Consider the following 12,481-nt stretch of genomic DNA (forward strand, 5'->3'; position numbering starts at 1 on the left):
GGAAGGGAGGGGAGGGGAAGGGAAGGGAAGGGGAGGGAAAAGAGAAAAGGAAAGAAGAGGTGGTGAGTAGGGGAGTTGGCAAAGCAGCAGTGGACAGGAGCACCATGAGAAGCGGGAGAAGTCGCATTGCAGCACCCTGGGTGGATTCTGGATTGGAGACATTGCTTGCTTGGAAATGAAGGTACAGGCAAATGCGTTGACAGTCAGATCCTCACCTAAACCCTAGGCAGCCAGGGGAATGCTGCTTCTCCTACTCTTTCAGTCTATGGAAGATTTACTTTCTTTTAAGATTGCCGGGAGATGCTCCAGGTGGCATGACAGCTGAAGCGCGGGAGGGCAGAAGAGAGACACTGTTCGAAAAGGGCGAGGCTTTCCCAGGCTACTCTTGCAGCCAGGCAGATGGCTCTGCACTCTCCCTGCCACTGTCCAGGCCAGAGAACATGGGATTCCTCACTGGGGGAACGCAGAGCTTCACAGAAAAGGTCTTCAGAGACTGATACTGGGGATTCTCCATCAAAGGAGCCTTTTCCTTGACTGATCACTCTCCAAAGAAGCCCACCGGTTGGCAAGCCTCCTTTGTGCATTCGGGAGAGGTATAAAAGACACAGGCACATTCATTTGCTTATTTTTTTCAATGTAAGTCTTCTTTCTGAAGAGAGGCATACTTTACATTTCATTCTCTGTCCACAGTCTAAAGAGAAACACCAAATTTCTGTATTACAACACTGGACAGAAATTCACATAATAGCAATTAGTCCTGATTTAACTCTTCCTCCTATCACTGTGAACAAAGTAACCAAGATGGGCCGGGTGAGGTGGGTCACGCCTGTAATCACAGCACTTTGGGAGGCTCAGGCAGGAGCCTAAAGTCAGGACATGTACCCCAAAACCTAAAATACAATAAAATAAATAAATGGGGAAAAAAAAAAAAAAAAAAAAAAAAAATACGGCTCTCTGCTCCTCCTGTTTGACAGACAGCCACGTCTGTCTCTCACTGCCAGCCGCATCCCTGAGACACCACGGGGAAGGTGAAGTTCGGAGTCAACGTTTCTGGTCGTATTGGGCACCTGGTTACCAGGGCTGCTTTTAACTCTGGTAAAGTGGATACTGTCGCCATCAATGACCCCTTCATTGACCTCAAATACATGGTCTACATGTTCCAGTATGATTCCACCCATGGCAAATTCCATGGCACCGTCAAGCCTGAGAACAGGAAACTTGTCATCAATGGAAATCCCATCACCATCTTCCAGGAGCGAGATCCCTCCAAAATCAAGTGGGGCAACACTGGTGCTGAGCACGTGGTGGAGTCCACTGGCGTCTTCACCACCATGGAGAAGGCTGGGGCTCACTAGCAGAGGGGAACCAAAAGGGTCATCACCTCTGCCCCATCTGCTGATGCCCCCATGTTCATGATGGGCATGAACCGTGAGAAGTATGACCACAGCCTCAAGATCATCAGCAATGCCTCTTGCACCACCAACTGCTTAGCGCCCCTAGCCAAGGTTATCAGTGACAACTTTTGTTATCGTGGAAGGACTCATGACCACCATCTACGCCATTACTGCCACCCAGAAGACTGTGGATGGCCCCTCCAGGAAACTGTGGCATGACGGCTGCGGGGCTCTCCAGATCATCCCTGCCTCTACTGGCACTGCCAAGACCATGGGCAAGGTCATCCCTGAGCTGAACGGGAAGCTCACTGGCATGGCCTTCTGTGTCCCCACTGTCAGTGTGTCAGTGGTGGACCTGACCTGCCGTCTGGAAAAAACTGCCAGATATGATGACATCAAGAAGATGGTGAAGCAAGCGTCAGAAGGCCCCCTCAAGGGCATCCTGGGCTACACCTAGCACCAGGTGGTGTCCTCTGACTTCAACAGTGACACCCACTCTTCCACATTCGATGCTGGGGCTGGCATTGCCCTCAACGACTACTTTGTCAAGCTCATTTCCTGGTATGACAATGAATCTGGCTACAGCAACAGGGTGGTGGACCTCATGTCCTACATGGCTTCTAAGGAGTAAGACCCCTGGACCACCAGCCCCAGTGAGAGCAGGAGAGGAAGACAGGCCCTCACTGCTGGGAGTCCCTGCCACACTGAGTCCTCCACCACACTGAATCACCCCTCCTCACAGTTTCCATGCAAACCCCTTGAAGAGGGAGGGGCCTGGGGAGCTCCACCTTGTCATGTACCATCAATAAAGTCCCCTGTGCTCAGCCAAAAAAAAAAAAAAAACCCAAACAAACAAAAATTAGCCGGGCATGCTAATGCATGCCTGTAATCACAGTTACTTGGGGGACTGAGGCAGGAGAATTGCTTGAATCCAAGAGGCAGAGGTTTGAGTGAACCAAGATTGCGCCACTGCACTCCAGGCTGGGCAAGAGAATGAGGCTGCCTAAAATTAAATGAATGAACGAATAAATAAATAAATAAATAATCAAGATGTATAGAAAGAGATGAAGTGCTGAGTAAATCACACACCTAAATGAGATAAAACACAAGAATACCTACAATACTCATTACAGAAAAGCCGTAATAAGTATCTCTAGATCCAGCTTGGCACAGTGGCTCATGCCTGTAATCCCAGCACTTTGGGAGACCTAGGCAGGTGGGTCATCTGAAGTCAGGAGTTCAAGACCAGCCTGGCCAACATGGTAAAATTCCATCTCTGCTAAAACCACAAAGAATTAGCTGGTGGCAGTCACCTGTAATCCCCGCTACTTGGGAGGCTGAAGCAAGAAAATCGCTTGAACCCGGGAGGCGTAGGTTGCAGTAAGCCGAGATTGCGCCACTGCACTCCAGCCAGGGAGACAGTGTGACACTCTGTCTCAAAAAAAAAAAAAAAAAGTATCTCTAGACCCATTTTTCCAGTAAAGTTATCCTTTTAAACATACGATATAATTTGTAGCAACAATTTATAAGAACTCTGTCATTTCACTCTATTTATTATCTTAGTAAATATTTTTCTTTAAAATTTTTCTTTAAAATTCAATCATATATTGAGTATGTACCTACATTAGGCCCAGTGATAGAAATGGTAGATATTTTTATATGTAACTTATTAAATATATTCAATTATATTAAAATATTTGCTTATATTGAAAATAGAGAAAATTAACTTTGTGACATTTAAAACGTTTACCAATGTGAAAAAGAGACGCCCTCTGTGTATTTTTATAAAAGGTAAAATGGGGTGAGAATAGAATTGCAAAGGAACAGAAGTAATGAACAAATTAGAAGAAAAGATGATTAGCTTTGCTATCAATTAATATTTGCTAATTAATATAATAAGCTTGGAATTATTTAAGGAACACTTTTCTAGGTCACCTTTATTATTTTCATGAAAGATAAAAATCATTTTCTTTTAGATACCAACACTGACTGCACTAAAGAGACTCATTTACAATGTAATAGTGTCCTAAACCTTGTATTCACAGATGTCAAGATTACGTCTACAAATTAAGAAAATTTCAAGTTGAAATGAATACTCTAAACCAAAGACATCTGGTGTTATCAGCAAACCCATCTTCATTCTGATCCCGGGGGTAGTTTCATATTTTCTTTTTTTCTGGGAGTTTTTAGGAACACCTCTCATTCATTGTGGCTGAATTTTTTCAACATTGAATAATACAAAGGATTATAACTGTTACAAATCAGTAGTCAATAATTTTATTGAGAAGTAAACACTATCCCTTTAAACTGAACTACAGTAGGAAGACATATTTGTAAAGAAGGCTTAGAAAAAAAATAACAATAAACTAGGATGAGATTATTTCAAGCATATATTTTCTATTTTTAAGGAAAGTTTCAAAAATTGAATGGATTCTAGTCTTCTAATCCCTGTCACCAGAATATTACTGACCTACCTATAGCATGCTTTAGTATCTTTTCTTACAATAAGAGAATAATATTTTAATAATGACACAGAATAATTGCTAAATGGGCTTGTTGGGACAATTACTCTACTCTCATAAAGATGCCAAGCAGCCTGCTTAGCCTGGGGCATTATATAAAAATGGATTAGCTGAACACGTGTGGTGACTCATGCCTGCAATCCCAGCACTTTTGGAGGCTGAGGCGGGTGGATCGCCTCAGGATATCAAGATTATCCTGGCTAATATGGTGAAACCCCGTCTCTACTAAATATACAAAAATTAGTTGGGTGTGGTGGCCTGCGCCTGTAGTCCCAAGCTACTCAGGAGGCTGAGGCGGGAGAATCACCTGAACCCAGGAGGCAGAGGTTGCTGTGAGCCAAGATCGCACCACTGCACTCCAGCCTGGAAGACGGTGCAAGATTCCATCTCAAAAAAAAAAAAAAATTGGGTTAGCCATTCAGGTAGAATGTACCTTTGCAAGCCTGCAATATTACCTTCAAGGGCCCATCAAGAGGAGAAGGGCTACTTCCCTAAGTCTAACACGTGGACTGGAAAAATAAGGCATACTCATCTGAAACCATACTGTGTTTGTGTTTGGATATCACTGAACACTCCGCCAAACTTTGGCTGGGCACGGAGACTCATGCCTGTAATCTCAGCATTTTGGGAGGACAAAGTGGGAGGAGCACCTGATGTCAGGACTTTAAGACCAGCCTGGTCAACATGGTGAAACCCCGTCGCTACTAAAAATACAAAAATTAGCCAGTGTGGTGGTGCAAGCCTGTAATCCCAGCTACTCGGGAGGCTGAAGCATGAGAATTGCTTGACCTGGGAAGCAGAGGTTGCAGTGAGCTGAGATTGTGTCACTGCCTTCCAGCCTGGGTGACAGAGCGAGACTCCGTCTCAACCAGCAACAACAATAACATGCCAAAACACTACCAAAATTTAATTGGCCATTTTATTTTATTTCATTAGTCTCACAATGAAAATAAGGCCGGGCGCGGTGGCTCAAGCCTGTAATCCCAGTACTTTGGGAGGCCGAGGCGAGTGGATCACGAGGTCAAGAGATCGAGACCATCCTGGTCAACATGGTGAAACCCCGTCTCTACTAAAAATACGAAAAATTAGCTGGGCATGGTGGTGCGTGCCTGTAATCCCAGCTACTCAGGAGGCTGAGGCAGGAGAATTGCCTGAACCCAGGAGGCAGAGGTTGCGGTGAGTCGAGATCGCGCCATTGCACTCCAGCCTGGGTAACATGAGTGAAACTCTGCCTCAAAAAAAAAAAAAAAAAGAAAGCAAGCACGGGGATGCTTATGATTTGCCCAAGACCATGCAACCTCTGGATATATATCCCCCAGATCACCTGAACCTCTTTCCTTTATGCCTAGTTAAACCCTTCTTACCGTATTAGGTTGAACTATAAGAAAGAGCAGATGTTTGAACATTTCTGACTTAGAAAAATGGCAATTTTATTGCTTTAAATTAATGCACATCAGTTAGATATAGGAAGAGTACACTTGAAATCATTATAACCATTTATACTAAAATGAATGCCAAAAAAAAAAAAAGGTTAAAAATATACTGTTTGTGGCTTACTTGATAAGAGAGAGCAAATTGGCAACGACCTGTTTTTATATCAATGCTGCCTCCCATGTTAATACATTAACGCGTGCCACTTAAAATAGGTTTAAGAAATTGCTAACACATCATCAACACATGGAATGTCATGGTTTTACCATCAGCTAATCTTCAGGATGCCTTTAGGAGAAATTACATTTACTTTTTACTAAAGGAAGCTAAAATAGTGAAGCAAAATAACTTTCCTAAGGAACAACCTCTACATTCAAAATTTATACAACATCTAATCACTTCTCACCACCTCTATTGCTACTGTCTGGCCCAAGCTACCATTAGAAGATTCCGATGTTGCTGGGCATGGTGGCTCAAACCTGTAATCCCAGCACTTTGGGTGGATCACTTGAGGTCAGGAGTTTGAGACCAGCCTGACCAGCATGGAGAAACCCCATCTCTACTAAAAACACAAAATTAGCCGGGTGCGGTGGCGAATGCCTGTAATCCCAGCTACTCGGGAGGCTGAGGCAGGAGACTCGCTTGAACCTGGGAGGCAGAGGTTGTGGTGAGCTGAGATTGCACCATTCCCTCCAGCCTGGGCAACAAGAGCAAATCTCGTCTGAAAAAAACCCCTCCCCCCCAAGAAAAAAAACAAAAAAGAAAGAAAGAAGATTCCAATGTTGCAAACCAGAACTTTTTTTTAGAATTACAATGAGACAGCATTCTAAACTGAGCCTTTCCTGGGCAAACCAGGATATGTGGTTATCCTCCAACGAAGCACTAAATAATCTGTGAACATCCACCTCCCTAATACACCTCCTTTCACATTATTTTTGCTTGCCACATAGGCCTCTTTGGCATTTTTGGAACACACTGAAATACACAGACCTCTCCGGGCAATTGCACTTGCTTTTCTCTCTATCTGGAATACTTTTCTGAAAATCTGTGAGGTTTGCTCCCTCACATTCTTCAGGTCTTTGCTCAGGTATTCTCTTCCCAGAGATACCTTCCCTGACTACCACATCTGAAATAACAACTGCTCCCCATTGTATTTGTCCGTTCTCATGGTGCTATAGAGAACTGCCCGAGACTGGGTAATTTATAAAGGAAAGAGGGTTAATTGACACACAGTTTGCCATGACTAGGGAGGCCTCAGGAAACCTACAATCATGGTGGAAGGGGAAGCAAACAAGTCCTTCTTCACATGATGGCAGGAAGGAGAAGTGCCAAGCAAAATGAGGAAAGCCCTTTATGAAACCGCCAGATTTCAGGAGAACTCACCCACTATCACGAGAACAGCAGCATGGGGGTAACCACCCTATGATTCAATAATCTTTCACCCGGTCCCTCCCACCACATGTGGGATCATGCGAACTACAATTCAAGATGAGATCTGGGTGGAGACACAGGTCAACAATATTGCCCATACATTCCATACCTCTATTACAGTGGGTTAGGTTTCTCCTCAGCACTCATCACCAAATATAATGAAATATGATAATATATGTGTTTATTGTCTACCCACTCCATCTACAATTAAACCTAGCGAAGGTAACAACAGTATATCTATCGAATAGATATAAAGGAAATTCTATATAATACATATAGCCCCTCAACTCTTGGTGCTTACAGGGCTATATCTATTATATACACCGCTATATCCTAATGCTGGGTGAATAGTTAGGTACTGTACTAGTTTCTTAAGGCTGCCATAACAAATTACCATAATCTGAGTGGCCTAAAGCAACAAGAGTCTATTATCTTACAGTTCTGGAGGTTACAAGTCCAAAATCAAGGTGAGCAGGGTCATGCTTCCTTCAAAGTCTCTAGGAGAGAAAATCCTTTAAGGCCTCTTCTAGCATTTGGTGGTTTCCAGCAATTCCTGACATCCTTTGATTTGTGACAGTATCACTCCATTCTCTGATACCATCTTTACATGGCTGTCTTTCCTCTGTGTGTCTCTATTTCCAAATTTCCCTCTTCATATAAGGACATCAGTCACTGGGTTAGGGCATGCCCTAATCCAATGTGACCTCATCTTAACTCGGTTACATCTACAAAGACCCTATTTGCAAATGAGGTCACATTCACAGGTTATAAAAGTTAGGAATGAACATGTTTTGTGGGGGGGACAATTGAACCTAGCGCAGGTACCAACAATATATATATTGAACAGATGATAAGAAAATGTGTAAATCTAAATCAGAGTTGAAGAACTTCCTAATATTTGGTATTGTAATTTTACAGTTGCTTATCAGAGATCAAATTCTTTTGTGTCTGTTAAATTTATACGATGTCTTTATCAGATTCTCTCCATCTTCACCCTTCCAACAACAACAAAAATGATTAAGAACTTATAAAGGAACTATGCTTTTCATAAAGTTTTTTGTGATTTGCAAATATGTAATGTTGATATGTGATAGCTTATTTTGGTTTTAAAAGAGATATTTGGATTTATAAAATCCCCAAAGAAAATATATAACTGAAAACACAATACTAAGATATTTAAAAGTTGGCTATATAAGTAGGCTAAGGCCAGTATCATAGCTATCTCAAAATAAGTTTTTAGTTTGACTCATGTTTTCAGTTGGCAATAAATATATTTTTGAGCAAAATTACAATAGCTGTGTTGCTTTTTAAATTTGCACCCTCGTGTCCTATCTAATTTTTAAATTCATCACAAAATTCAAGTAGCAAAAAGGAAAAAAATAAATGCCCTTCTGGAAATAGATGTTTTTTAAATATAATCAATTGGATAGTCACAGACATACAATCATAAAGCATTTTTCATGTTACAGAAAATAAGAAACAAAAATATTTTATTATGAGCAAGCAAAAGAAAACAAAGATGGAAAACAAAGTATTTTTTAAAAACATATAAACAGATTTTAGAAACAGAAAGCCTTATTCCCCAAGGATAGACCATGCAGACAAAACATAATCAAAGGAAGTGAGATCATTCAGTAAAGTATCATCAACACTAGAGGAAATGAGGTCCAGAGAGGAAAAATTATTTGCCTAAAAAAATAAAAGAGACTTTCACTAAGCATATTCACACTAGTCTGGGAAATTAGTATAACATTATGACATGAATACCATTTATTTGTGACTCCCAACTCAAATTTTTCTTCTGACTGAAAAGAACCAATGCATTTAATGGATTTCTGATTAGGACTTTTCTTTGGTAAATAAAACTGCTAAGGATCAGTGGTAAAAATAATGTCCTCTTTTTCTTACATGACAGGAAACAAATCTTCATTATTTTAATCCACCCCCAGATAATATTCAGGAGTCAAAAATTAAAAGATATGAAATGTCTGTACCTTCTAGACTTTGCTTTAATGCTATCTGTTGGAATTATCTTTTTTTAATTTGGTTCAAGTTTTCCTATGCTTTTGTGGGATCAAGTACTTTATTTCAGAAATGAATAAATTAGCTTAAAAAGTTAGAGCTTAGCCAGGCATGGTGGCTCACGCTTGTAATCCCAGCACTTAGGGAGGCGAAGGCGGGCAGATCACTTGGGTCAGGAGTTTCAGACCAGCATGGCCAACATGGTGAAACCCCACCTCTACTAAAAATACAAAGAAATTAGTCAGGCTTGGTGGTGCACACCTTTAATACCACTACTCTCGGTTGGCTGAGGCATCAGAATCGCTGGAACCCAGGAGGTGGGAGGTTGCAGTGAGTTGAGATCATACCACTGCACTCCAGCCTGGGTGACAGAGTGAGACTCCGTCTCAAAAAACAAACAAACAAGCAACAACAAACACTTAGAGCTTACAAAAATTATTTTCTTATTCCAATGTTTGATTCTGGCTTTTGCATAAATGAAAGTATGTTTTGAAAATGTTTTGTGAGATGCATCTATGTCTAATATATAATTTTATCTATGCACACTGTATACATATGTGTATGTATGTACATAACATTATTATACATAATTATGTGTATATTATATATATATTATATGATGTAAGATATATAAATATTGCTTAGCAATATTTGGTAAAAAATAAAGGGCTAATAAAAATGTTTTGACAGGTTTCTGTCTCTTGATGTCCTGAAATGTTCACCTCATTGCCATTAAAATAATCAAATAATCAAATAAAAAAGGCATCCCCTAGTCTGGCAGTAAATAAACAAGAAAGCATTTCAAAATGTAATTATATAATTTTGAGAAAGTCATTATATTACTTTGACTAGATTTAGAATAATTCCTGAGAATATCTTAAGTCCTCTAAAATTACCCATTTTCCTCATTTGTAAGTCTAACCAATATTCTCTATAATAGAAGAAATGCTAGGTATTAAGAAACTTGCTTTGAAACTCTGGTCTCCATCATTCATTATAGTAAACCATTATTTATTCTGCACTTCTGGTTTACAGTGAAGTTGTATCAAATTATTCTGTTCATTTACTGCACAATTAGTTGATTTCTTTTATAATGTTTTTGCTTTAGGCAGTTTCCAAACCTTTTAATTATTATAAAATTAAAATTGTTCTCCAATGGCTGTTCTTTGGTGGACTATGGCATTTGACATAAATTATTTTAATGCTCTAAATTCTAATTTCTTCCCCACTACATTTTAAAAAATTATTTAATTAATTACACTGCATTAAATTTAAAGACAAACACATTAAATTTGTAAATGAAAAGTTCAACAGGTAATATGTAATTTTTAAAAACAATTACAAAAGTATATTAGTAGCATGTAAACATTTCAAAATGTATGTTTTAAGCAAGCCATTTTAAAACGATACATAAAAGAAACAAAAAGGAAGGAAAAAGTTATTGAAGGAAGTCTATTTAATAAGTTAGCATTCACAAATGGACTATAACCTTAATGTAAGACAGTGAGTTAAAAATTTACCCATAAACACGAGCTTAGAGACTCCTTTTAATCTATTTCCTTACAATTTTTGTCCTTTTTCTGAAAATAACTATAACTGTGACTTTGTGTTTTTCAACCAAAGAAAGCATTGTCGAAGTAACCGCTGAGCTAAAGCCAGCCCGACTTTGTGTTTTTCTTAAGAATTCATACTCACTGAAAGTCTTAAAAAGCTAAATACATTTGATCCCCTAATAAATGAAATAAAGAAAAACGTTTCTGAAATTTTTACTTCTGAAGTGAAAATTGTCATATGGTCCATTTTATTTTTGATATTTTATAGTGAAACTGCAAACCTGTCGTTTGTATCAAACTCCCATACAATTCATTCAAAATATAAAGGAAATAGAAAAGATATATAATTCTAAATCTCTACTCCAAGTTGCAGAAGCAGACTTCTTGCTAGTCAACCTGACTTCTTGAGTTTTGGTTACTATGATACCTATGGAATAAATTAGCACTATTTCAAGCATGTCAAAAATGCAGAGACATTAAATAACTTGCCTAAAGTCAGAAATGAGTCAGAGATCCAGCTCAGGCTCCGTCCACACACCCTGCTTTCCAGTATCCTCTAACTGCATTCAGAATTTGTAATTATTTCTCCATTATTTGATTAAATATAGGGACAATGTTGATTCTGGCTTCAATCCAGAAACAAACATGTGGTGATTGGTTTAACTGAAAGAAAACTAAAAGAGGAGATTCAAGGGCAAATCTCAACACTCTGGCATTTTTCTTTTTTCCTCATTTGTATGACTTTTTGTGAAAGATCCAATAATATATCTTTATAAAAAATATATTTTTAAACTTATTATTATATTCATTCAGAGAGTTTTTGTACTTTTACTTCAATAATGTTCCTTGAAGATTAAGTAAAACCAAAGTTCAGCTGAAATTTTGCTTTGTATTAAGCATTAAGGTAATAACATTTTACCTATAAATATATGAATTAAAATGTCATCTCAACTAAAATATGGAGATAAGCCAAATTTTTCCTAGTTATAAAAAAAGAGGCAGGTTAATAATTGCCAAGATGAAATGGTCAGTTTATTTGCCCTCTAAGAAAAACAAAAGTAGTTCCTGAGGTGCAAAATTGTGAAATTTAACTGGAAGCGTCAATTACACTCTGGACAAGTTGTTCCTTTTGTTTTAAAATCCTCTAGAAGATTTTCTAATGTGTGATAGGTGCCTGTTAGCTCCATTAATCGTATTGTGTAACAGTTTCAAATTGGAAATCCATGTTTATCATTTCTTCTTTCCTTCTGCTGTAACTCAAGCAGCTGTTTGCCAGTTGTCCTGTGGTCCCTATTTATTCATTCAGATTCCAGTAAAATACCAGAGTTGTGTTTTCTTTCTGTTCTTTGTTATTTACTTGACTCAAGCACTGACGATGTTTGGCCTTCCCATTAAGGATTTTCCTGTCCTTCACTCAGACATTTTAAAGATTATTAAGGGAAAGGTAATCCTGTTAATTTACTGGAAAGAAGAAGAAGAAAAAAAGCCAGTTAGGCTGAACTGATTTGCACACATGCAGAAGAAGTGGAAATTATACATTCATAATTGTAGAGAATTCAAGATGCTAACGTCAAATTTCAAAGGGAAAAATATGGAATTATTTAGCTAATTCGATAATTACCTCTGTGGTAAGATGATAGATTTTGAAATACAAATCTGTCTTTCCTTATTGTATGCCTTTTGCTTTCTCCCCATTCAAGCAATAATTTAGCCTTGTGTTCATTTCCTCACTGGAGGGACATAATATTAACAGTAGCTAACACGTGGTACACTTATCATGTGCTAAACATGGTAATTATATCAACTTCTCAGCCACACAGCCTTATGAGTAGGCACTGTTAATGATCTCCATTTCACAAATCAGGAAACCAAGGCACAGAGGTTTAAGTGAATTACATGAGGTCACACAGGTAACAAGAAGTGGAGTTGGACTCAAAGGAAATCCTGCTCAGAATCTGTGCTCTTCTCTACTAAAGGTAGACTATGCTGTCTTTTGGGGACATGGCTGGCATCACTGCCTCAGGAGAAACTCGCAAAAGCTAATCACACAGTAAAAACCGACTCTAGGGCCAATATTTTGTGAAGAAATTCCAAAAGCCAGATTTTCTCAGAGTAACATTATTCCTTT

General features: G+C 38.9%; 1 protein-coding gene and 1 pseudogene across 1 annotated transcript in view; one reads left to right on the top strand and one right to left on the bottom strand.

The window, feature by feature from the left end:
* The window catches only part of FGL1 (fibrinogen like 1), a 34,997-nt gene extending 24,058 nt beyond the window's left edge, over positions 1-10,939 (bottom strand). The window contains exon 1 of the mRNA XM_037742411.1: positions 10,838-10,939. The gene's annotated coding sequence lies outside the window, so the exon portion shown is untranslated. The remainder of the gene's footprint in view (positions 1-10,837) is intronic.
* Positions 1,004-2,230, top strand: LOC108311991 (annotated as a pseudogene).
* Positions 10,940-12,481: the final 1,542 nt, after the last annotated feature.

Source organism: Cebus imitator, unplaced genomic scaffold (genome assembly GCF_001604975.1).
Source record: "Cebus imitator isolate Cc_AM_T3 unplaced genomic scaffold, Cebus_imitator-1.0 Scaffold120, whole genome shotgun sequence".
Taxonomy (NCBI): Eukaryota; Metazoa; Chordata; class Mammalia; order Primates; family Cebidae; genus Cebus; species Cebus imitator.